We start from the raw sequence: 26,374 nt of genomic DNA on the forward strand, positions 1-26,374 counted from the left end.
ACTCTTATCCTTTTCCAGGACCTAGCCTAGGTAACCCGAGATTTTGTTTTATTTTCCTCGTTACGTAAGTCTCTTCTAATTTTTCTAAAGAAGATTACATAGGATTAAAAAGAAACTACTTGGTACAGTAAATACTCGTTATATGTTCGCCACATTGTATTTGTTATATGTTCATCGCTACCTCCACCACTTGGAAGAGGAGAGATTCGTCTTAAAACGTGATTCTATCCAAGGTGCTTTGTGCGCGGTATATATTCCTGGCCAATCGCGAAAACTTACTGTATGTTTTAATTGTCAAACAAAGAGTAGCTTTTAAACAATTTTTTTCTACATTCTCTGCTGTCTGACTTGAATAAAACTTGGAGGATCTCAAAGACCTCATTACCTCAAGCAATTTAGGCAATCTGTATAGTACAGAGACCTCTTAAAAACGTCTTAAAGAAATCCAGTAAGATCTTAAAAATGTCCCAAAGACGTCTATAAAACGTCCGAAATTGCGCATTAATATGTCTTTAGGACTTCTTAAAAGACATTCGTAAAAGGTCTTAAAAATGTCCAAATTACGCCTATAAGACCTCCAGACAATAAATAGGGATCTTTAAGATGTCCATGTAATGTGCCTTTAAAACGTCCATATAATGTGTCTTTAAGGCGTCTTATGAGCGTAAATTTTGGAAGACGTACGCTATCGGATGTTCTTAAGACGTCCAAATTATGTCGTACAACGTTCAGGCATAAAATGGACATAAATTAGTCGTTCTCAGGACGTCGTGTGCTATCTGGGAACTATTCTGCCTCAAAACACGATCGCAGAGCGGATCGAAAAGAAACACTGATTTCGTGCCTGTGCAAGTCCATTAGTCGAAATTAGCATACGTTTGTGCGAGACGGAGTGTTATCGCGAGCAATGGTACAGAAGCGGGAATTATTTTCTCTAATCCAATTAGAGGGGAGCGATAAAAGCTCATGCCCCAGTTCCTGTCCAGTGGGGCAATCGGTCTTCATTAGCCAGACGAACTTTTCCTCGAGCTTAGCGCGAATTAAGCTCGCGTGCTCCTGCTAATCGCGCGATAACGAATCACTTTGGAGAACAGTCGAGGATGGGCGAGGGGAGGGGATAACTGCGTATCGAATGCAGCTTTCGTTCGCTGCGAGAGGAGTCACTTCCGTTCCACGTCTCTCGCGTTAATCCTCCACCTGGGGGAAGCGATCACGGGGATCCACTCTGCTCTTTTGCAGCCCCGTGCGTGGGTGGTTCGTTTACATTCCTCGTTGACTATGTACGTGTAATAAAACGGAAATACTGTTTCAGTTTTTGGGCGAGTATGTTTGCCGACACGGAGCTGAAACCATGAATATTTTATAGATTTTAACTCGATTTTGACGTATGACCAAGTTGTGTACGTTCCGTGTGGCTCTTCTTTATGTTGTTGGCACTTTTTTTTTTATGGAAAGTTGTGTATGTTTTACTAGTATGGCTGTATAAAGGATTCAGTGTAACGATTCGATATTAATTTCAGTTTTAGGTTATGTTGCGAGGGAAGGAGCGTGGAGTGGTGGGAGGCACTCGGTGTCCTTGAGCAGTGAATCAATACTTTATCAACTTCCAGAATATCTGGGACTGAGATTTTCATCTTCATTTCCTTACATTTTACATGAACTGTCGATTTCCTTGTTAATTTATCCAAATTTGGATTTCTCGTTTCGGTACTTCCACGATTTCCAATGTAGAAATAGAAATGACTAAAAATACAAGTTTCTAGTTATAGTGTAATCAATCAAGCCAAGAGTGCTTTCGTTAAATTTGAAGTTTGGTTATTAACCTTTCCAGTACTGATATTAAAATATACAAGGTGAAGCGTTTAAATAGGTACACTTAAATATCTTCGTTATTTATAATTCTACGAAAAAGACTCTTCAGAACAAAGTTGCATTGTTTGAAGGAACGTATGTAATGGTAGCATTATTGGAAAAATAATAATGCTATCATTACACATGCCCTTTCAAGCAGCGCAACTTTGCCCTCAAGAATTAGAATAAATAAGGAAGACATTCAGGTGATCCCATTTAAATACTCTACCCTATATAAATGTGCATTACAACACGCGAAAACATGTTTATTTCTCGAAATAAAACAACAAAAAATACATATTTATATCTCAAAGTAAACAGAATTTTATTTCAAAGTACTTCAACCATTTTCCTTATTTCCGATTAACCAACAATAATATCAGCACACTCAGATCCTCTAAAATGCCTCACCCTGTACAATATATTTTATTTACTTATCCAGACTACGTTTAGCTTCGCCGAAAGATAAGCTGCCAGCTGATATCGACGTCTGTTTAAACACGTGGAATTAGTGTATCACTGCTCGTGAGTCCCTTTGGAGCGAGCAATCAAGATCCACGTCGAAAGTTTTCGAATCGAGGCACGACGGTCGACTAAACGTTGAATTTTAGTTTATCTCCACCGACTCAGGCTCGACTTCACGGTGGTAGGGACGCTCCACCAACTAAATCGGCATTCCTATCGACATTTAATTTCCCGTGGCCTGGGTAAACGTAAATTCACCCCCGGGGGATGCGTCTGGGTAAAACGTTACTCCGGCTCACCTGACAGGGCAAGATAATCGTGACGTATCTTCGACTACGGACAGATGCTGGAGTCGTTCGCTTCCAGTCTCTTATTCCAGCTGAGTCGTAAATGTCACAAGATTTATTTCGATAGAATTCACTCGATGTTTCGCTACAAGTTTTATTACGATGTATCCCTGCGATAATGTAACGTTACTATGTACGAAGTAGGATGGTAGACTAGAGGGACATGAATTTTACATGAGTTTAGACATTTGAAATAGCAACATTTCGAGATCTGAATTTGGTGACTTCGGGTGCCTAGGGATGAGTGACGTCACTCATGCTCACTGCCACTCTATATATGGGGTGCTTCATAACACGTGGGACCCACTTCGAGAGTTGATTTGTATGGTTAAAAATAATGAAGAAAGGTTATATAAACGCATATTCTATCTGACTTCGTTTATGAGATATAATGAATTTTCTGGTTTAATTATCTTCACAGAAGATGCTCAAAATGACCACCTTGCATTGGAAGACAAGCCTGCACTAGTCTTATCATCGATTTAGTTACTCTCTTTATCATTCCTGGTGTTTTTCGAATTTGTTGGAAGCTTTATTCTATTCTATCTCGTAGTATTTCAGCATTTTAAGTTGATGTTGCGTGTACAGTAGATTTTAAATATCCCGACGAATGAAAATCTATTTATATTATATTTTTTATATATATATATTCATATATTGAATTACACTGCCTTTAATATTGTTAATATTAAATTCATTTTTATATTTAAAACATCGGTTTTATACTTTCATACATGCTGAACATTACATGAAGTGTTTTAATAAGTATTAATAAAATGATTGATAAAAACAGTTGATCATTAAATAGAATAATTATGAACTTAAGTAAAAGTTGATTCTTATAAGCTTTGTAGAAACACTTCATGTAGCAGTAAGCATTAATATGTTAACTAATTTAAGAGTAAATTCTGTATATTCTCTAAATACTTTGTAACGCGTGAGTAGGCTGCGAACTCCCCATGTGGCGAACTCTCCACGCACGGGAGGCGGCTAGTCACCGTTTCGGCCGCAAGGCGGCACCGCGAAACTCGCGAGAAAATTCGCGACGCCGCGATGATATAAGACGCCACGTAAGCAGCCAACGCAGAGAGCGTTCCAGCCTCCATAGCGATAGCGTCTCTCTGTCTCTCTTGTTGTCCCTTTCTGCCTACTCTGAGAGTTCAACTTTTTCCTTGCTTTTTTTGGTTTTTTTTATCCCTATAATTTTATCTCCCATTACCTAATATATTACAAGGTCGTCGATAGTAAAAGGCGCAAGCCAGGACCTATCAACCACTAGTACTTGTCGGCGCTCGATGTTATTCAATCAGGATACCATATATAAGAACTGCATGTCATTGTTTTTAATGTTATCGAGCGTGAAGATCAATGGAGGTAAAGAGACAGGACGCGATTAGATTTCAGTGATCTGTATCATAAAGTCGTGTAGTCACGTAAAGACAATATTATAAAGAATAATTAGAACCATACAGAGGTTGTCCTATTTGATATACTCGACATACTACTATTACTACTACTACAACTACTATTACAAGGTCACCTAAAACTCATTATCAAACCTTCTCCTATGACACCAGCAAACCTTTCAATCACCTTTCCACCCTAAAATAAATGTCCACGCTTTCTCGGCAGAGTTCCCAGCAGATTCCATCAGATTAAAGAATAAGATCATTTCGCGAAACTCCCTCCCTCCCGAAAGCGTGATTTCCTCTGGCCAGGAAGTCCCGAAAAAGGAACTGGAAACGATTACAATTTAAATGACAAAGGAACTATTCATTTTTGCAGGTCGGCCTACTTTTTCGTCAGCTAACGCGTACGCAAACGGAAAGTACACCGGGAACTTCTAGCATCGCTATTGTCTCGCGATGCAAATTTTTCCAGGCGCCCTCCCTCGCCCCCCTGCCATCGGAGATTACAAGAAGAGTTGTAATACTCGTTTTGAGTTCCTCTGTGTGTGTGCGTGCTCGCGTGCACGTCTGGGTGCATTATGCATAGTAACCGGGGCCACGCTGGCTCGTTTTAAAGCGAGCAGACCAAAATATTTCTTGACTTCCTTACCATGTGCCGTGGTGGAAATATATTAATTAAACAATTAGTGTTTTTGTATAAATTTTGTTGTAGGAGTACTGAACTGTTATTTTTTGATCTGAATACAATTTGTGAGTGGTACAAACCATATTCGAGCTGTGGAAAAGGAAAGCTGTTGGCAAAGGAATATTCTACTTTTCCAGAAGTCTCTGTTTCAGAAAAAGCTCGAGTCCACAGTTAGAAGTGTAAATTATTACGTTATTTTTGCGCGAGCCTCGCGTCGCTCGCAGTCTCGTTTCTGCAAAACCGTTGCAAGAAAAAAACGAACTTAGGGAAAATCTCTCGCATTGTGCAAGAGCGCCTGCATTGTACGTTCCACATTTGAAAAATGAAACATCACAGAAGTGGCAGCATGGTCTCTCTATTGTTGACTGCGTTTCGTTTAACCGAAAACTTTGATACAAATTTCATGGGGAAACGAGATTTCATTTTTTCCAGAGGGAAGCGACAAAATAATTAAAACGCTCATTAATCAGGAATACACGTTACTATATTATGCATCCTCGATTAAGTATCGCCCCTTCGAGGGGCTGAACAGTCAGGGGTGGAAGCTGATAACTGAAAGGGGTCTCAAACAGCTCCTCGTGGCAAAATATTTGAGCACACGATATAAACGTTTACTATGTCCTTCCTCCTTGCAAAGCGTAATAAAATGACGAGCCCTCTCCCCGTAATACCTTTCATCCTGTCACATCCCTAAGCCTCTGTCCTCTAACCCTTTCCCCTTCAGCTTTACCAACAATAAGACGATTATAGCCATTTGCTATGCTGTCAAATCGCCTTCAACGGACGTATCTATTGGGTGTATTGCGTACATACCTGTTTTGCAAAGGAGAAGACAGAGGAAAGGAGGGGATGAACTTTTAATCTGCTTTAAATAATGCTAATATACTGAATGCAAACAATATAACTCTTGTTTAGACTAATTATTCAAGTAAGATAACTTTCATTAAATAAAACTACTCTTCCTGTCAATATTATGTATGTAATAAATAATTTTTCTCCTAAACTCATAAATTGTTTTTTGCTTCCCTTCAATAACATACTTTTTTCATCTTGTTTAACAACCCTAATATTTACTTTTGACAATACAGGAAATTCAATTCTCATCACTTGCTAAGAGAGAAGTTTTCCTTAAAACATGATTCTATTTGACAAAAATAATCAATTCCAGGACATGATATATGTAGGTACATCATATATGTTCCTGACCAATCCCGAACGATGAACATGTAACGAGAATTTACTATAAATATAAAATGAACTCATGAACTAAGTCTTCATGTATAAAGCACTTTCCTTTCTAATACTGTTACCAATTTCCTTAAGAGAAAAACTGTTTACGAAAAAATGTGCTCATAGACTTGCCCTCACTTCGAGTCACCGTCTTAAATCTCGCGAGCGTTCACTATATCGATCCACAAACATACTATTTAGCAGTGCACACGGCGCCAACGAAATTATGCACGCATCTGTGAGCCCGCGAATCGTGGAAATGCGGACAGGATGTGTGGCGCATTAAAACTTAATTAAAGCCCTCTCACAGCTGGTTGGCGCCATTTTTAATCATCGTAATCAGTGAAGTACGTTGCTTCGAAGACTTCTTCGGTCTAGAGCCGCGTGAAGCGTAGAAGTAACAGTGCTAGGTGTCCACTTGTAAATTGATAACATTCGTCGGGACAAATTCATCCTGGTCCAGGCTGTTCGCCCAAGAAATATCTCGATGCAATTTAAAAGCACGCCAGACAGACGCGGAAGTCGAGAGACAAATAGTGGCGGTCACCATTTTTCCGAGGTGAGAGGAATAAAGTGGTCCCCCTGGTGGGAAACAGGTTCCCCAGGAACATTGATTAATTTGAGCTAGTCGTGAACGAGTGAACTGCACTCTTTGATGATAGACTGGGGTACTAGACAGGATAGGTTTCGAGTGATTAATTGGCTGGGTTAAGGCTGGATTGTGGGAGAACTGTAACAATTTCGGGGTGGAACGAAGTATTTTCTTTGTAGAAATTTCGAGATGAGTTAGGTCTGATATAGGCATTGATTAGACTTGAGTTAGGTCTGGCTTAGGTCTGGATCAGGTAAGAGAAATCAAAAGTTGTACCCATGGTGAGCAACATGTTCACAGGAACATTGATTAATTTGAGCTAGTCGTGAACGACTGAACTGCACTCCTAGATGATAAACTGGGGTTACTAGACAGTGTAGGTTTCGGTTGATTAATTCGGCGGGTTAAAGCCGAGTTAGGGGAAACTAGCAGTTTGGGGATGAGTCGAAGTGGTTTCGTATATAAGTAGATTTTTTACTGTTAAAATCAATTTTGAGGTGAGTTAGGTCTGAATTAGGTCGAGTGATTAATTTGATGGGTTGAGGCTGGTTTAGAAGATAATTATAGCAGTGTAAGGGTGAATCCAAGTATTTTCTGTGTATGAGTAGACCTTCTATTGTTAAAATCCATTTTGAGATGGGTTAGGTCTGGGTTAGGTCTTTTACAGATTTATTTCTAAATTAATCTAAACCTAATATTTTAAATATACGTTCCAGTGATAAAGTCAGCTTTGAATTAGTAGGATTGGTCTAGGCCTGACCAGAATATACGTAAACGTGGCCTAGCTCGAATTATGTTTGACTTAAGTCTTGCAAAGCTTTCAGTTACATCAAATTACGGTTCAATTTAAAGTTAAATTATATATACAAGGTGTCCAAGGTGAAATAGGTCATCTAAATATCTTCTCTGTATTTAATACCACGAAAATAAAAAAAAATGATTTTTTACAAAAGACTGTTCTTTCATGACATTCCTGCTTTGAAGCCATTCAAATTATGCAGTGGACGATTTTCATACTATTAAAGCCAGAAGAAATATTTGGGTGGCCTGCTTTATCTCGGACACCCTGTATATATGACTTTACGTAATTTTCTGAATTCCAAGTAATTTTATTCATACTTTGAGTCCTAGATGCCATTCTCTCTGAACTTCTCTCAAATGCTAATGTAATGTCAGAAGGTGTTCCTAGCGAAAGCCTGAGAAATGTGTTGCCCCGAAAAAGCCCAGAAATGTCTGCTTCAATGGGAATGAATCGAATACTCATGATGCACACGCTGAGTAACATTGATGAATTTCGCACTGGCGAAAGGTTCCACCCGATTGATAGATACCTCTACTAGATGTTGGTTTCACGCGGTATGCAACAGATATATTGGTTTGTCAGCGGAAGACGATTAATCAGTACGACTGTGCACGTTTCCCACTACCGAACCATCCTGGCGTTCCTTAGAAAAATTGCAGTTGTAAATCCTCATATTTCATTGTTTCATTGCGGAAGCTGATACAACATCTGCAATTATTCCAAAATGATATTCCCAGAAAATTTCTAGCGTGACTGTGTACCTTATATCATCTTTATGCCACTGATAATGGTGATGTGAATGGAAGCAAGCAAGTGGGGCTACTAAAAAACGAGGTATATAGATTTCGATATTGGGGCTCCAGGAGAGTGTGAAATTTTCATGAACCACGATCATTGTCTTGCTTTCAGGAAGCACTACACGTTTGGGTTTACGGTTCCGTGGCCTATGATGGGCCATTTAAGCCACACAGTATCTCTAACTTTTTTCAACGTTTCCTGGCCAGGAAACGCCGTTTTTATTCTCCCCATAAAAAATTCATTTTCCGTAGCGCGCCGTAAAGTGTAAAAGAAACATTAATTGAAGGAAATATTCGTCCCAGCTCCACAACTGTCCAGAATGCTGATATTTGTTCGAGGTATATTTTATGTAGGAAGCATGGAATAATGTGACGCGAAACAGGAGGCAAAACGCGCTCGGGGCACATGAAGGAGACGTGTTTGTTACGTCCACTGTGCATCTGCATTCTAGCTGACGACGTTTCCTTTCGGATGACCTAACGTTTTCACGAGTCACGGATCCAAATTCTTCAAGATGCCTCGCATACCGTACTCCGTACCTTCTCGCTGGAAATGTTGCGCCGTTTGCGTTTATTTAAGGAATGCGCCTTACATTTACGAAGTGGACGAAACCTTTCGTCTACTTGTTCTAAGGTAACTCTTGGTCGTCAGTTACGCGAAAATTTTGATGTCTTGTTGCAATGGAATGCAAGTAAGCAAAGAATGTCACAGGAATTTATTTTACCTCATATCTTTTTCCAATTTTAGCGTGCATTATCTTTCAATATTTTGGATATTAAATCTTTTCACAAAGATTGCACTTTATCAGGAGCTCAGGGCATGTTACCCAGCCATTAAAAAATTTCTAAAATAGGATGTCAAACATTAGGCGTCTGCCTTCTACCAAAAATTTCAATAAAATTTCTAATAAAGCTCTAACAGAATCTACGAAAAATTTCACATGAAATTTCGATAAAAATTAATTTCTTCATAACAGAAAGTAGACACAATGCCCGTGCACTGTCTCGGAAAAGAGTCCTGGCCAGACGCGAATAAACAACAATTAACCTAGCCCAGACCAGCGGTCCACTAGGCGCTGCCGATTCGTGGGTGTATTCAATAAATAAACGAGTTAGCCGCAGGGCTGTCGTTCGGTCAATAAACGAGGCCAATTACCAGAGGTATGACCGTGTGGTGTAGCGTCGCGGGGATCGTGGGGATCGAGGCTTCGAAGGGCTACAAAATGGCCCATGAAAGATTTAAGGGTCGTCCTTCCGTCCTGTCGTCGTTCTAGTCGGAAGGATCAATCTCATCCCAGTCTTAGCGGAGAACCATCAGTAGATTGGAAATCGAAGGAGGAGAGGACGAGGTGGAACGGGATGGGAAATGATGTGAGGAGTGGCGGGGAAAGTGGAGAAGAATAATAAGGGTGGGAAGTGCCTGGGAGGTGGATGAAACCGGTACAAATAGCGGAGAGACCTCTTCAAGCATTTGCAAAAGATGGATCGAATTGCAAGAGAGAAGGTACTCGAAGGCGATTACACTGATTGGCACGATATTCTATTCGAGAACTTTTCCTGCTTCGAGATTTTTAACTATTTGAGATCTTCGGAGAACCATGGTGAAGATTTTTCGCAAATATTTCCTGGATTAGATGCATTTATTATTTGTCTAATTAGATAAGGAATTGTAAGATATGTGCGTAGGATCTTTACTATTTACGATGTCGCTGACCATGTGTGGATTTACATTGTTTAGAAAGATTGGAACTAGAAGCGAGTTCTTACTATGTTTTGGACATCTAACCATACTCAAAGGTGTGCTACTTATTGGAGTCTAATCAGAGGCATTCTACTGATTGAACATCTGACTATAGTTAGAGGCATATTATTTTAAAACTGTCCAATCAGTGAACAAGCAATACTACTTACTGAGTTTTTAACCGTATCAGAACTACGCTTTCCCATATCACAAACTGTACACAATTTTTAATATTAAATTAACATTTCCCAGCATCCCCTACAAATTCAACCGACCCTCAAACCGAATCATCTCATCAACCGTCTACCGACTCACATCGCCGAAACCGTAGCGCAAGAAACTACCAACGAAAGGTAAGCCGCAAAAGCAAAGAGGAGCATTAGAAATAATTCCTGAAAAAGGGAAGCGAACGCGAAAATTCAACCGCCCTTCGACTAAAAACGGATAGAAGTGCGCCAGAAAGCGGAGGAACGAAAAGGCAGCGAGACAACCGCCACGAGAGGGGAAAGAAAAGAGGCAAAAAAGGCAACATTAGGGAATGGAGAAGAATATGGCGAAATAAAAAAGACAAGGGACGCGGAAGAAAGAACCAGGGGTGGGGGACGGCCAGAGCGGGGCAAGGGGACGACACAAAGGGGACAGAGGAGCAGGGTGCAAGCGCGAGCACAGAAATAAAAGTCCGCGAGAAGTAGGAAGAGACGGACAAGGTATACGTCTGGCGACAAGGTGGTACGAAAAGAAATATGAGAAGAACGAGAACAGACGTGGGGTGGGGGTCGAGGGGGGGAGACAGACATGTTCCAACGATTCCCCGTCGCTTGACATTTTCGGCCCAGGCGCTGAAAGAGTCCGCAGGGGCGGGGCGGCTGAGGAGGCGGGGAGGGGGGGCGGGCAGCGTAGAAGCTTCGCCGATGGCAACGTAGCGAGAAATTACGTTTCCGCAGCTGGCACCGCAGACATTCCTCGGAGCCGTGTCTCGCGCCTCGTCTTTTACCGCCGCTGCCGCGTTCGCCGCAGGAATCCACCCCCAAACGCCTGTAGCGTTGTCCCATTTTCGAATCTTTCGCGTCGCGGACTCCGATTCGCTGCTCTGCGGTTCCCTGGCCCGTGACGGTCGCGATTTCTCGAATTCCGTCCGTGGCGCCTGAGTAATCCCAATGGCAAACTGACGCGTGACTCGATACTGGCTCCCCCGCGATATAAGCTCGAGGCTCTTTGACCGAGAGGCTTGCGGACCACGAAGAAGATCTTTCTGGTGTCAAAGGACATCGGAAGGGTGAGCAAGCAATGAATACAAGAATTCTGGAAAATGTTCGATATCTAAAGAGAACCATCACTTTAGTGTTTTCTATAGATTTTGATGAAACTTGGGATTCGAGTAGAGCATCGATAAATGTTAGACATGTATCCTTTTTAGCTGCTGATATTCATATTTAGAGGGTGAAAACCACCCCCAAAGTTATGGTCGAAAATACATCTTCGTAAATATCTCAAAAATTTATATATGTAGGAGAAAATGGTAAATATACAAAATGTGAAGTTTTTTATAATCAGTCAGATGACGTAAACGAAATTCCAGATAATTAGGTAAACGTATTTTCCACCCCAACTTTGGGGATGATTTTTGTCCTCTAAACATTGAATATCAGCAGTTAAAAGAAATATATGTTCTACTTGTGTTCTAATATCCATTAAAATCAGATGATGACACTAAACTGTTGTTCCTTGTGTGTCCCCAATCGAGCATAGTGAACAAGTCATTGGATCTATCGCGACAAATAAGTGTTAAAAAACATGATGCTCGTTAAAATTAGTAATCGACCGTCTGCAAGCGAATTTATTAATTCCCAAGTCAAATATCAGTGAAATACAGTAGCTCGCGGAACATGCAGCGAAATAAATAACGTCAAACATTGATCGCGATTGTTGAATGTACACCTGACAGAGTGTGTGCAGAGACAATTACATGAATCGTTGCACGCTTGTGTTTTGTTTCGTTTAATGTGTAAACATGGGAAACCTCGAAAAATACATGTCGCTTTAATTGATAAAGACATGATGGACAATGGGGATTTTTAATGTGTTATTTAAGCTCGAATCGATTAAAAGAAACTCAGTGATGGTAATATGCTTGATTGAGTAAAGAAAAGAAGAATGTCATCAGTTATATTTGAATTCAAACCACTTGAATCCAAGTAACTTGACTTGTGCGACCACAAACTTGACATCAAACTACTGAGATCCATGTGGTTTGAATTCAAGTAACTTGACTAATCTGAACAAGGCTTTAGGGTTGACAAATTTTTTTCAACTCATCAAAGTTTCGAGGACTAACCCAACTTTTGTAGAATACTCTTTTAATAATGAAAAGTGAATTCGATTCACCACAGCAGAGACAATGATCGTTTCCACGTTACAGCCTCGTGAGGGGTGCGACCGATCAGCAGCTGCGGTAACTGGGGGTGAGAAGGAATTCACCCTTCACTAGGAGGAACAAGAGCGAGTTTCATCGAACGAAACTTTCGTGCCTCCGTTCTCCACAAACGTAGCGAACTTCGATTCTGTTTTCGACAAAAGCTACCTCAGAAATTCGAAGTATGTTTAACAAGATCTTATACGAGCAAATGTCGAACGAGCTTCACATGGAAAATAGTTTGTCTGTGTGTGGACTAATGGATAATTAAAGCACCCTTCTTCATTAAATAACTAATTAGTCTGGAAAGATGGAACGAGGAATACGAAATGTGAAATGTAAAATGTACAATTTTTAGGTTATGTGTGACCCACTGGAGAATGTTCGAAATGTAGAAAAAGCGGACAATTTTTTGTACCAGTTCTTTTAGCTTTTGAGAGAACCGATTTCGAATACGAAGAGAGGCATGAGTACAGCTCGAGAGATCTTGAAAATAGATGTTCCAGGAAACTGGAACTCGTTCAGACAAAAAGCTGATCCTTCATCTTTTATACGTGTATACGTTTCAGGAAGCATAGTTCCGTTATTTTTTATAATTATTGTAAACAACCATCGAAACATTTTAAGCGTACCATTTAATGTACTATTTTTCTTCCAACATCATATCTTCATACAAACAGCTAAAGAAATGAAATCTAAAATAAAAGTTACTTCACATTTCAAATGCTGTAACTTGGAGTTTATTTTTCTAATTTGTTATATTTTTATAAATTATATGTAGTCTATACCTTTCTATACATTTCAAATTTTCATAAATGCATAAAAATCCAGTCTAACAATATTTACTTTTCTCCTCTCTTGTAATTTATTCTATTAATATAAGTGCACAATGTTCAAAATAAATAATTCAAATCGAGTGCACAGTTCCTTTACAAAGGTTTGTTAAAGCAGAGACCAATGGGAACGCGCAACGTTGCAGCTGGGGTGGAGCCTTACCCCCACTACGACGCCAGTAACAGCGCCAAACGGGCGCTTTAAGTACTCTCCTCTATAAATCGCGTTATTTCATCAAAGAAGTCAACAAATTTCACAAAAACAACAGATTATTTACTGAAATTGTTATTCTTGTGAACCCACTTGTCTTAACGCGATTATTTTCTGCATATTGTATAGTTTTAATCAATACACAATATTCTTCTATTCTTTCTATTATCCAAAAATTGAGATTTCCCAGTGATGGGTTTAAAATATTCCATTAAAATGACTCCTGTGGCACGAAATTTTTAATCTTCTTTCAGTGCAAGACGGGATGCCACGGAGTAAAGGGGCGGGTCATTATGGAGACTGCTCCGAACGGATTTTCGTGTCGCGAATGCCGTGTACGGCCACTAAAAGTCTTTCTCAGCGAGCTGCTCGAGCGATACACCCATCTTCTCGGGGCCGTTACTTGCAGCCTGTACGGGGATCTTGTCATAGATAAGTAGAAGTAATGCAGCGCAAGCGATGTGCCACGATCAGACTGCTTGTTTTATGCAGAGTGCGTCGTAAGACGCGGTCGTCTCTTCGGTCGCTTGGATTTGAGGATAAACAAAAGCAAAATAAGAACCATCCCCGCAGCTTACTCTTCTTTCTAGATTCCACACGATCCTCGAATCGCGACGAAGGCGCGGTCACTTCATAGCATTCGAATAATTGCGGTGACTATTGAATGCGTGGGCGCTGGCGAATTCGAGGAATGTCATTGAATTGGGATTTTGGGTAATTAGATTAAATTTGTTTTGGGGGCATAACTCTACTATAGGTATATTTTTCGTGATTTGATGAGAAAGATAATTTGTTTTGAAGTAGTAAGAATAGAAGTAAAACAATTGTTTTTGTTTGAAGAAATATTGCATTTGCTGCAAAGGGGATCTGAAGGTGACATGTTTGCACTTCTGGTGTTGTAGTAGGGGTAATACTCCGCCTATCCTGCAACGCTGAGAATTTCTATTGATCCAAACTTTAATTAACCAAATCCAACAAATGTTTTGTTGCTCATATAAATCTATGTGTCATCTTGAATTTATTAATCAAAAAACTGCGAAACTAATAATAATTAAATCATAATTTAGTTTTTAAAGTAAAACATCAAAGAAACAATAGCTCCCTAGATCACTTAAATTATATCTCATTACTAGCAATTAAATTTCACGCATAAATTTATCAAAATAGGTAACAATTATTTACTAATTTATTGGAACAAATGTTTATTGAAATAAATTTCGTGTATGTATTTAAATACTAAACTGATCAGGAATTGGATTCTGATGCGTAACTAAGTGTGACAGCATTGCAATTAAGGTTATTGAATTAAATAAAATTAAAGGAAACTAATCTAAACTGAAATATTCTGTTTGCCAAAAAGTGGATAATGTTATCTTCAAAAATACATGAAAAATACATCTATTATATTCGAATGAAATAATTGATGAAAACGAGACTCGAAAATTTGTTGAAGTCGTGTAGATGCAGTTTTGGAAAATATATCATAAATTTTCTTTTTCCTTGCATCCACCTAATACATTATCGGAATCCATATTTTTGCAACGCGGCAATGCCACCAGAGGTGGAGACCCAGTTATTTATTGTTTATGAGTCGAGTTTAGAAAAATACGCTCCTCATTTCTCTCAGCCTCTCTCTTTCGATAAGTTATAGGGGCATTTGTTTTGCATCGCTTTAACATCGGGCATGAAAAATAGGATTTACTCGGGCATTATTGTCGACGATTGAACGACCTATTTCCGTTGACTGGTAAACGTGACGCCGCTTTTGAACCCGTTTTCGCGATATCGGCCGTCGTTTTTGCAAATTTGTTAATACCATGAATGGATGTAACGCCTCCAGGCGTCGTTTTTTTTCCTCAACGTGGAATTATCGATGTATGAAGACAACTGATTGAATTATTCCTGGCTTTTTTCTGATCGTGTTTTGCTGCACTCCACTTGGTCGCGGAATTAAATTCAATCAAATATACAATATCTCGTAAATCAGCGGCGGTTCACGTGAAATTTGATTGAAAAGAAACTCTTTACGCGCTCTGATTGATATTCCGCGCCCGTGTCATAATTCACAAATTCAATCGCTCAACAGAGGATGTTTACATGATCACAATTTTCATGCAAAAAAGTTTGCATTCCCAATGCAGCACGCACCAGAAATTTATTTAAGGAATTAATGAAATTCGATTTTGGTTATTGTTATGTCGTTTCACGTTTGGTCGAATTTAAATTCTGACAAATAATTTCGCTTGTGATGAAATATAGTCGCGATAAAATAAAGTGATCATTTGAGACCACTTGGTGCCTCCACCACTTGCTCTAGACTAGCCTACTACTGTCCTGTCGTATTTATTCTGGGTTCTCACACAACTGTTCCCCAATCACCTTCTCTAAGTTCTCCAATATTGTGCCCCCACTACTTGCAAGCTCTTTCACTACTATCAACCCATCACCTCTTTTAGGTTCTTCATTACTGTTTCTCTACTACCTTTTCTAGGTTCACCACTGTTGTGACCCTACCACCTCTTCTAGGTTCCCCACTATTGTGTCTCTGCCACCTCTCCTAGGTACCCCACTATTGTGTCTCTACCACCTCTCCTACGTACCCCACTACTGTATCTCTACTACCTCTATTAGGTTCCCCACTACTGTGACCCCTCCTACTTCTGGTGTCCCCTCTACTACCTTTTGTGAGTACTTCCACTACTGTCAATCCATCGCCTCTTTTAGGTTCACTACTGCTTCTCTACCACCTCTCACAGATTCCCCACTACTGTGTCTCCACCACCTCTTGTAGCTTACTCACTACTGTGACCAGCACCTCCTCTAGGTTCTCCACTACGGTGCCCATCACTACTTTTTCTGATCTTTCCACTAGTGTGCACCCACTTCTTCTTGTGAACTCCCCACCGCTGTGTCTCTGGAGTTCCCACGCCGTCTACTTAACACAGTTCCGACTATAGAATTTCCACGAAACTCGTTAATTGCAATAAAAAAATTGAAAATAGAATCACGTTTTCATTCACTTCATACTGGATGTAATGAATATTCCAAACAAGTAGGAAAAATTGCAACACAGAGCAATCGTACGTAACAATAAGCTTCATCCAAAGGGTAAATGACACGAAATATTACGTGTTCCGCATCGCTACGCAAATTGCGCAAATTATAGCCCCCGCGCGAGCATCGATACCCTCGCGACCCACTTTCCTTCCGCCGCGTATCATTCGGCATATTTCTGTTATCGATTATCGCGTGGGTACGTTTGACTGTGACCCACACGCGAAATGTCTCTTCGGAAAATTCAACATACGAACATTATTTCAATATCATTAATTGACTCTCGACCGCCCCGCGCTGTGCAAGGAAGCCAGGCTGAAACTCCACTTAGGTCGGTCAACAAAGAGCCGATTTAATTTATTTAATAAGCAGAATTCGTCGATCAACCCCGAGGTCGATTTTGAACCGGCGGATCAATTTGTCGAGCGAAAGAGCACGGAAAAGGGACACCAGTAACGAGGTACAGGGCAAATAGAAAACTGCAGGAGCCGCTGCGTTTTGATCACAGAGAAGATTCTTCAAACAAACCGTGAACAAACGCGCCGCGACACACGTAGGAACTGCAAATACATCTGCGGCCATTGTCTCTTTCCCTGCGTGCTCTTCGGGGAGATCAGTAGACTCGGATCTCAATTAGATCTTTATGGGCGTGTAATTGCACCTTAAGTGGCTCAAAGAGCGCCCAGTGGAAATGGAACTTCCATCTCTGTTGAAAATAGTGCGAAAGACTTTGATAGCTCGAATAAACGTGCCGGCACGCGCGTCCCTCCGCCGCTCGACCGCGCTATTGGCAACACTGCATTTATTTCAGGAGCCTCTGGGACTTTTCAGGGGTTTCGGCTTCATTGGTGAAACCTAACCTAGCGTTTGTATTTCGTTCCTCCTTTGCTTGCTCAACGATGACAAGCAGTAGAAATGTGAGGTGTAGTGTTTACTCGCTGTGAGCTTGTGGTCGTGTGGTCTTAGTCGAGAAACGAGTTTATATGGAATATGTCTTTCCTGGGCTGTTTTCTGAGTCGAGGACATGTTCAGTTTTGTTATAGGTAAAAGGAAAACAAAGTAACGGAATTATTTTATGAAAGATTACTGTGCTACAATTGTATATAGAGTGTCCATCTCGAGAATTTAGATAGATAAGACATATATTTATATGACTTTTAGGCATGCAATCAACTCCCAAATTTAAAATAAACTTCAGCCAGAGAGGTCAACAAGACAATACAGGAACCCCTAATGAGTGTCAGATTTTTTTCGCTCATTCCGTTGACAGTCTCTCTTTGTACGCGTGACAGCAGGAAACGTCGACCAGAGAACGCGGAATAGCGTTAATTACAACTCGTTACGCTTTTCGCGTCGTCGCGGTTCGCATGAATTATAGTTCACGTGGTTGCATTCACTCCGTATAGTGGCTTTACGTGGCCGCGTGAAATGAAAGCCAACCACGGCGAGCCTCGGTCGTTTTGGGGATATGCCCGAATTTCGATGAATTTAATGCATAATTTTGTACACAGAGGGGAAAACAAAAATAACTAATCGAAAATATCGAAATTAGTACAAACTTATTACAGAAAACTGCTTAAAATTAAAAATTAATTGAAATTATTTATATTCAAATATTCTATTAACAGAAAGAAGAAATACTCAAAAAGAATCATACCAATCGAATGAGTAATTTCTTCGCTAGAGCTTGTTAAAGTTTGGACCAATGACAGCGCACAGCGTCGCAGCGGAGGCGGAGCGTCACACGCCACGCCCACTGCTACGCCACTGACGACGTAAAACAGGCGCTATTAAGGGCCCGTCTTATTAAACTATGGCTTCTTTATTCAAGCTTCTCAATGGCTAAACCAATTACCTTCCCCGTGTATTTGTAAACAATATAACTGCACAACGTTTATTGTTGCAATACGTTTTGCTATTAAGCAATATTTTTCTTCGCCAATTGTTTCATTCCAATGTAGGATCCGTTTCATTACGACCTATCGAGCAATCGAAACGTTATTCACCATGCTCACGGAAACGGTGAACACGAATTTCTTTGAATTACACAGGAGATCACCCTGCGGTGAGTTTCTATTCCTTTCTCTGCCTGACGCGACCATTGTCGCTGTGGGCGCGTAACGGTGCATATGTGGCCATTGTTCCTGGTTATGGAAATGTTCGACGAGGCAGGTTTGCCCACGTTGATTATATTGAATCGAACATTGTTTTCCCGATACGACCGTTTTCAAAAAAAGGTGCATATACTGGGTGGGATTTAGAAAAACGATCACAAATATAAAATACAACTCTACAGTTGTATATAATGACTAATATTAAGTTTCGAATGTAAAGAAACTCTCCTAGACTACAGCTCGTTTTACAAAATGTATTAAATGAAATATCCAACTAGAGAAAATTTGTGACCACCAAGATGTCTGCAGTGTATCACATTATGTAGTTTATGCTTTAGTTTAACATCAAGTTGTATCTAATCGTTTTTATTATTTTTCATATTTTTCTGTTTGTGTTTTTAGATCCTTTGTTGAATCAGATAATTACTTTCCTTGAACCCGAGAAGCAAGGACACAATTTCAAATCTTGTATATTTTATATAAAATCTTTATTAAGGTAAGTTTTATTTATAGCAGTTTTTGAAACGAGTTATAGTGTACAAAATAATTACCTGTGAAGCTTCAAATGGGTCACCCTGTATAATATACGAGAATAATTTTCCCTCCTTGCATTTCTTAGAATAAATTATTCTGGAATAATAGTAAGTCCAGAATTCAGGACCCAGGCAAAGATAGTTATAATTGTTTGATTATTGTTAGTGACGAAATTCACCCCAAAAATAACCCTCAAACACTGTATTACTAATTAATGAACGCTCACCACCCGTGGGAGGCCCGAGTGCATAAAAAAACACCATCAATTTCGAAAAACAACCCTTCAACTCTTCCAGCCGTCTCTCCCATCGATCCCTCCACCCTCGCGCTCCATTGCACTTTTCCTCTCACTTCCGCGGCCCGTTTATCTCGTTCAGGATCGCTGGAAACTATGCCAAAGGCGAGTCCTCTGTTTCCCTCGCGCGAACGCCGATATCCCCGCCTTTTTGCGCCCCGAATTCCTATTTCGTCGCGGAATCGCCGAGGGGCTCGAAAACAACCCCCCTCCAACCCCCTCCCGTTCCTCGAATTCGCGCTGTCGTCATTCTGCTCGACAGCCTTTGAGACTCGTCGATGACAGCTCTTCGATGATCGATCGGCGCCCATCAGAGCTCGTGTATTTTCTCCTGTGCAAATATCGCGGCGAATATCGCGACATGGAACGCATCGCTGAAAACATTACATGCGATAGAGTCGTTGACAACGCTGTAGCTACCTTATCTTTCGACGAGATCGCCTCGTGACAGTTCCCCTTCGAAACGCAAGAAACGATTTATGTATAGCTTCGCGGTTTCAAGTGGTTCGAGTTGTTACATCCACCATTCGCGTGATCCCCTTTTTCGTTGTTAATAAGCTAGAAATGCTGGTGCATTTCGTAATATGTTATAGGAACGATTGCAACCAACTCCTCCGAGCTGTTTTCACAAAACAATACGTAAGCGTTCTCCTTTTGGGTATTACGAATTGTGACCAAAAAAGGAATATTATAAGAACAAAGCTTGACAGGGCGAAAAAGAGAAATTGAATTTGGAATTATGTCTAGACAGTCGAGGATCTGAGAGAGTTTCTGATCGCCACGCGAGAATTGTCACCAAATGATTTGATTCTTGTTCAAACTTCGACTTGGGCTATGAAATGCTTAGTTTCTTCCAAGAATCGATGCCTTGCGTCAAAATCGCTGGTTTTCATCAAAGCGTCGAGATAAGAAAGTGCGTGCAATAAGGAAACCGCGCTGAGAAACGACCAGCGACCAACTAAACTTACAATCTGACAACGTTGTGACTGTAGAGACAGTAAGGAGTTGGTATGTAATTTACATTATTATTAAATATATGAAACTGAAAAACCGAAGCATAGTCTACCAGGTCACTTCTCCTCTTTCCTTTCATATACAGCTCAAAGCTAAGTTTAATCAAGGTGTGCTTTAGCACTTTGAAAGAGCAAGAACCCTTAAGGTCGATCTCAGCCGCTCGAGACGACTGCTTGTCTAGTTAGGGCGTAGCAGAGTCAGCGACTTCCGCGGCCACTGGTGGTTTTGCAATATTGAGAGTGTAAAACTTGTTAACGTTGTGTTTAATGTAATTTGAATGAAAGTTCGCGCGAAATGTTTCAGAATTTTGAGGGCTGGTGTACTGTGGCTGGGCGGAGTAGCAGTAACGATGTAAGACAAATGGCAGTAAAACTCGATACGCGTTTCGTACAAATTTGTTTTCGAGCAAATTCCGAGCCAAGGGTGGGGATTGCAAACTGACGTTTATTGGGAAACTTTAGATTGATATTTCTGCTGCCAGACGTTATAGGTCACCGCATGTTTCATGCATAATCAACGTCACACCGAGCACTGCAACTTCCGCGTCTGACTAGGTACACAGCGTCACTACTGCGACCCTGCAGTCCCCTTGATGCGATGTTAATATTTTCGCGATTGTTGGGAACTGTAGACACTGTGAATTGTCTATTGACTGGGTGTTACGATAGACAACTGACGCTTTATGGCGGAACTTCTTAAGATTATGATGTAATTAATTATATTTTATGAGTGACAGTAGTAGGGGATCGTTATAGTCAGACGGAGCTTAATAGAATTGCAGTACTCTATTAATTTTAATGGACAGGAGGAATCATTTTGAAACGTATATATGATTACGATATTGGAAATAATAAGTTGACAGAAGTAAATTTACAATAAATAATAAAATTCAAATATATACGTTAAATGATATTATTATGTTTGCAAATATTACTTCGTGAAATATTTGTTTTGTAGATGAACAATATTTTACAGGATGGACCATTTAAATGGGAGCATCTGAATATTTCCTTCATTTTATAAAGGAACTTTTTAGAACAAAGGTGCACTGCTTGAAGTGACAGGTGCAGAGCTGTCACTTTTATTTTTGCAAAGTCATTTTTTTTACAAGAATTTAGGATCATTAATATTTTTCTAAGTGACACCCTATAAGTTTTTCCGATATCATTTTAGATCATTCAATCTCAGAAAATTTCCATTTTTAAGTTACATGTGTGTTCAAAGTGACGACACGTGTCCCTTCAAACAGAATAACTTTCTTCTGAAGAGTTTTCTTCATATAACTATAAATAACGCAGATATTTAGGTGTTCTCATTTAAATGCTACACCCTCTATAAACGTGCATTACAGTACACGAAAACATGTTTATTTCTCTGAATAAAAAAGTGAAAAATCTATATATATATCTCAAAGTAAGGTAAATGTCGCAATACCCAAACCCTTAAGATGTCAAATGTCCCAGTAAGAACAGTAATTCACTACATATACCTCTCTTTATTCCTGATTAACCGACAGTAATATAAACACAACAAGATCCCCTAAAAACCAGCCACACGGTACACAATTCTCTCCCAGTCGAAGCTCCAGTGCTCAATAAACCGCCTCAAAGCGACCCTCAAAGTCCCCAACAAAAAGCTCCCCCCAAAATCCCCAGTTTCCAACAACCCATATCCGAATCTAACCTCAAAGAAGCACCCCCACACACGTGCACGCGATTCCACCCCCAGACTCGCTGATAGCGTGGAAACGACTGCTGTGGACGGGGGTGGATGGAAGCGGGGCGAGGAGAGAAAAAGCAGCAAAAAGTAGAATTCTGGGAGAAACGAGAGACAGAGGGGCTTGAGGTTGATGTTTGAAAATTTATCGTTCAACACCGCGTGGGCGGCAGAACAGTTCTGGTCCCGTGGTCGCGGGGCGGTTGGAGAGGGTGGGACGAGAAAGTGGAAGAGGACAGGGAGAGGAGGAATTAAACGGACGTCGTCGGGAATTGCCGGGTAATTGAAAGCTCGACTGCAGAGGGAAGAACGCGAGCCTTTGTCATCCCCCAACACGCGAGAGCCCGGAAGTCGGCCATGAAACGGAAGTGGCCGCGCGCGAGGCCAGCGTTCCAGCATTAATTCAGATATTTCGCGTGACGAGGGAGGAATATTCGATCAATCATTCACGGTGGCCAGCCGCAACTTTCTCCCACCTCCGCTGCTTCCCTTTTTCTCCGCCCCCACACACGCCGCGCCACCGCAATTTTCTATTTATTTTCGCCGCCGTTTCACGCCATTTTCCGCCCTCGCCTCTTCCGCCACCTTGCTCGACTTTTGTAACAGTTTCGGCCGGCGTGTGTCGTTTATCTTCGAATCTCTCGTTTCACGCCTGTCGTCCTCACCATTTCCAACCTCTTTTATTTTGTTTGGGGTGGCTGTCCCCTCTGACCCATGCTGGAGTCAGATAAGAATTTAATCAGCGTGATTGACTACTATAGCAATAAATTTATGCGGGATTTCTTTTTATTTTAGTTCACTCGGGATGTTTGCGGAGTTACGAAACTTCGAAATTTTGATTTGGAACGCCTGATGGTGGACAATGTATAGTACCGTATCACTTTCAGATCTGAGTTGGGCATTATACGAAGAATTCTTTATTCGAATAAATTTTCATCCGAATACAAATTTAATTCTCAATATATTCTCAATTCTTGATTCTTAATTGTCAATTATTCGACACTTCTTCGACAATTGCTCGGTCCCTACTTGCCTGTCGAGTTTCAGGGCATCTCGAGAGGGGTCCCTCTGAGTGGTGGGGATGACTACCAAGTATCTGGATACGGAGTGGGGTTTAGCTCGATGAGAGCAATGGAGGTGCCGCCATATTGTTACAATATAGCAAGCACGACACTTGCGGAGGACCCAAAATACTAAGGCTTCCAGTTCACATGTATGCTCATTTTTTCTGTACACTTTATATAATCCCGAAAATCTAGTAACTTATGAATTATAGAAAATTTATAGATAAAAATGATTACAACGAAACTGAATGACTGTCCTATGATGTCAAGCGACTTAAGGTAGTACTAAATAGTGCTACAAGTATACATGTGAATTCGAAATCTTAGTGTCTCTGGTCCCCCACAAGCGTCGCATATGTTGTATTCTCATAACATGGCGGCACTTGTATTGCTCTCATCAGCGACCTATGCTCAGAAGCCTCATACTGTATCCAGATATAGAGATCAGTGATCGGGTCTTACTCTATTTTGTCTCAATAGTTTCGCATATAACAATGCACAGAATCTCGTATATGGCACAAGGCTACGGGCTTGCATCGATAGATGGCGGGTGTCATATTTTATCGTCGCTCAATCAGGTCGAATAACGAATAAAATCATAGTCGAATAAATCACTTAGGAATAACAGTCGATATTTATCCGTGAATGACGAATAATTTTTTGTCGAATAAAATCATTATTCATTATTCTCGAATAAATCTGGGATTTTATTCGTTATTTTTTTTCGTTGTTCGAAATAAAATCACCTTTTATTCTGTTTTTATAGTATTTTTATAAACTTTGGATAACATCAAAAAGAGTTTCTATATTTGTTAAGGTAAACATGTATTTTTTAGTTTCCCAATCCAATTTTTACTCAACTGTTCCATAATTCTGAAGCACCTTGTATAGGTATATCGGATCGAACTTGTATTCTCCGTTTATAGCGACTGCAAGATCTACACTGATTCATCATTAGTGATTCAATTCAAGTTGAGATACTACCACAGAAAACATGGCCGACAGTATTCAAGGAGCAAGAGATCACTCTATCCCGATGTAATCTCAGGGTATCGAGTTGTATTCAAAGTCTAAGAGGACAGAGAATCTGAAGGCAGTAACATGCTTTGAACAAATGAATTCATGATTGATAGCAGTCCTCGAGTCGACAGATCTGTTCAGGATCCACCCTCTCTGTTCTTACGACCCTAATGCTCGGTGACAATTAATCATCGAGATGTTCACAATGTAATTTGAAATTCCCGCGCAATAAATCATCGAACGATCCCCGCTTGACGATGCATCATTCTGGACCGTTCGGGTTTGGCTTTGCAAGCCGTCGTAAGCAGAATGTCGCAATTACTGTGGAAGCCCCAACAATTGACGCAGGAAGCTTAAATACGAGCCTTTCACTAGCTAATCGAATTGTGATAATGCTGGATAGAATTGAAATCAAAAGATTGATAATTGGTAGTTAGACATTTTTGTGAACGATTTTACATACTTTTATGAAGTTACCTATGCACGTATAGAAATTTATCTAAAACAGTACTAGGTGGAGAACCACTGACGAATTTTCGTAAGACACAATTGAGAATCACGGATGAATTTCGATAGAACACTTAATTCAGAACCACTAATGAACCTTGATAAGATACTTAATAGAGAACCACTGATGAACCATGATAAGATATTTAATTGAGAATCACTGATGAACTTCTATAAGACACTTAATTGAGAACCACTGATGAACTTTGATAAGATACTTAATTAAGGACGACTGATGAAACTTGATAAGACACTTAATTGAGAATCATTGGTAAACCTTCATAAGACAATTAATTGAGAGCCACTGATGGACCTCGGTAAGACGCATAATTGGTCCAGACTATACTCTTTGTTAACACTACTTATACTCAGACCACAGTAGGTGTAAACTTATTTGAAGTTATACTACTAAAAAAGCTGTCTCAACTTTAAGGTATACTACTCACGGAACCCTTCAGCATATTTAATGTTACATTACTTACTGGATGTCTCCCCATATTTGACGTTATACTACTTAGTGTCTGCCTGAACATATTTCACATTATGCTACTTACTACATGATCATATTCAAATTTACACTACTTGCTGCATGTTAGACAATTTTCCAGACTGTGCTACTCATCTAAGTCAGACTATTTAAAAAAATATACTACTTACTAGGTGTTCCACCATTCCACTAGTAGCCTGAGTATCAATAACTCTAAGTATACAACTAATGTAGTTCTGACTATAGTAATTCCTTAATACTATTTAAGTCACTATTAGCTTGAGAACCACTGTAAACCTTCAGCTGATAAGTAATTTTGTCTAGACTATAGTATCCCTTCCACCAATAACATAGGTGTCCAATAACACCTGTAAAACAAATTAAACAAGCACAACATTACAACCCCCATTCTTTGCTCACAGATTAAATAAAAACTCTTTCATACTAAGAACTTCAGTTCAACTAAACAAATAGAGAAACCCTGACACTCAAGAATGGGACAAAGGTAGCTCAGTGTGCTAATCACGAGCGTGGAAAGTCTCCGCCGCGCTGACAGATGTTCGCACCCTCCCTAAATCGCAAAGGGATTCGTTTCCCGTGCGCGTCGCAAGGCGGAAGATACCCAAAAGATAACCTTCTGCGTCGGCTCTGCGACCAGATACTTATCCCGCGAACTGGGTCAATTAGAGGTGTAGGCGAAAGCAGCTGAGGACGACACGGGCTTTTAGGCCGAGCCCTTTCAAAGGGGGGAGATATGACTGCTGCCCGGGGTGAGGAGGAAGAAGACGGAGGGACGAGCCTGGAAGCGAGGGGCCGCTTGAAAAGGAAACGGGATACCTTGCTATGGTGACAGGGCGGTGACCGTTGAGCCATCGATCGGTTTACCAGAAGCGTCGATCGTCAAACGAGCCAAGGAACGATCCTTGAAACGAGGGCGAAGAGGCTCGGGGGGACGTGAGCGGTGGCGCGATAAGAAGGGGAGAACGGGGGCAAGTTCCCGCGATCAAAGGTGCCGTTTTCGGTCATTCAGACGCAGCCGACATCGGTTTCCGATTTAAAGGGACACCTGAGCCGAGCACCGAATGAGGAAGATGACGAACCGTATCTGCCCCACTTTTCTCCCTCATCGTTCGCTCGTTCGATACGGCTGCCGCAACTGTTGTTACTGTAAGCCTCTTATTGGTTCCAGGCGG

The sequence above is a fragment of the Calliopsis andreniformis genome, chromosome 7 (genome assembly GCF_051401765.1).
Source record: "Calliopsis andreniformis isolate RMS-2024a chromosome 7, iyCalAndr_principal, whole genome shotgun sequence".
Lineage (NCBI taxonomy): Eukaryota > Metazoa > Arthropoda > Insecta > Hymenoptera > Andrenidae > Calliopsis > Calliopsis andreniformis.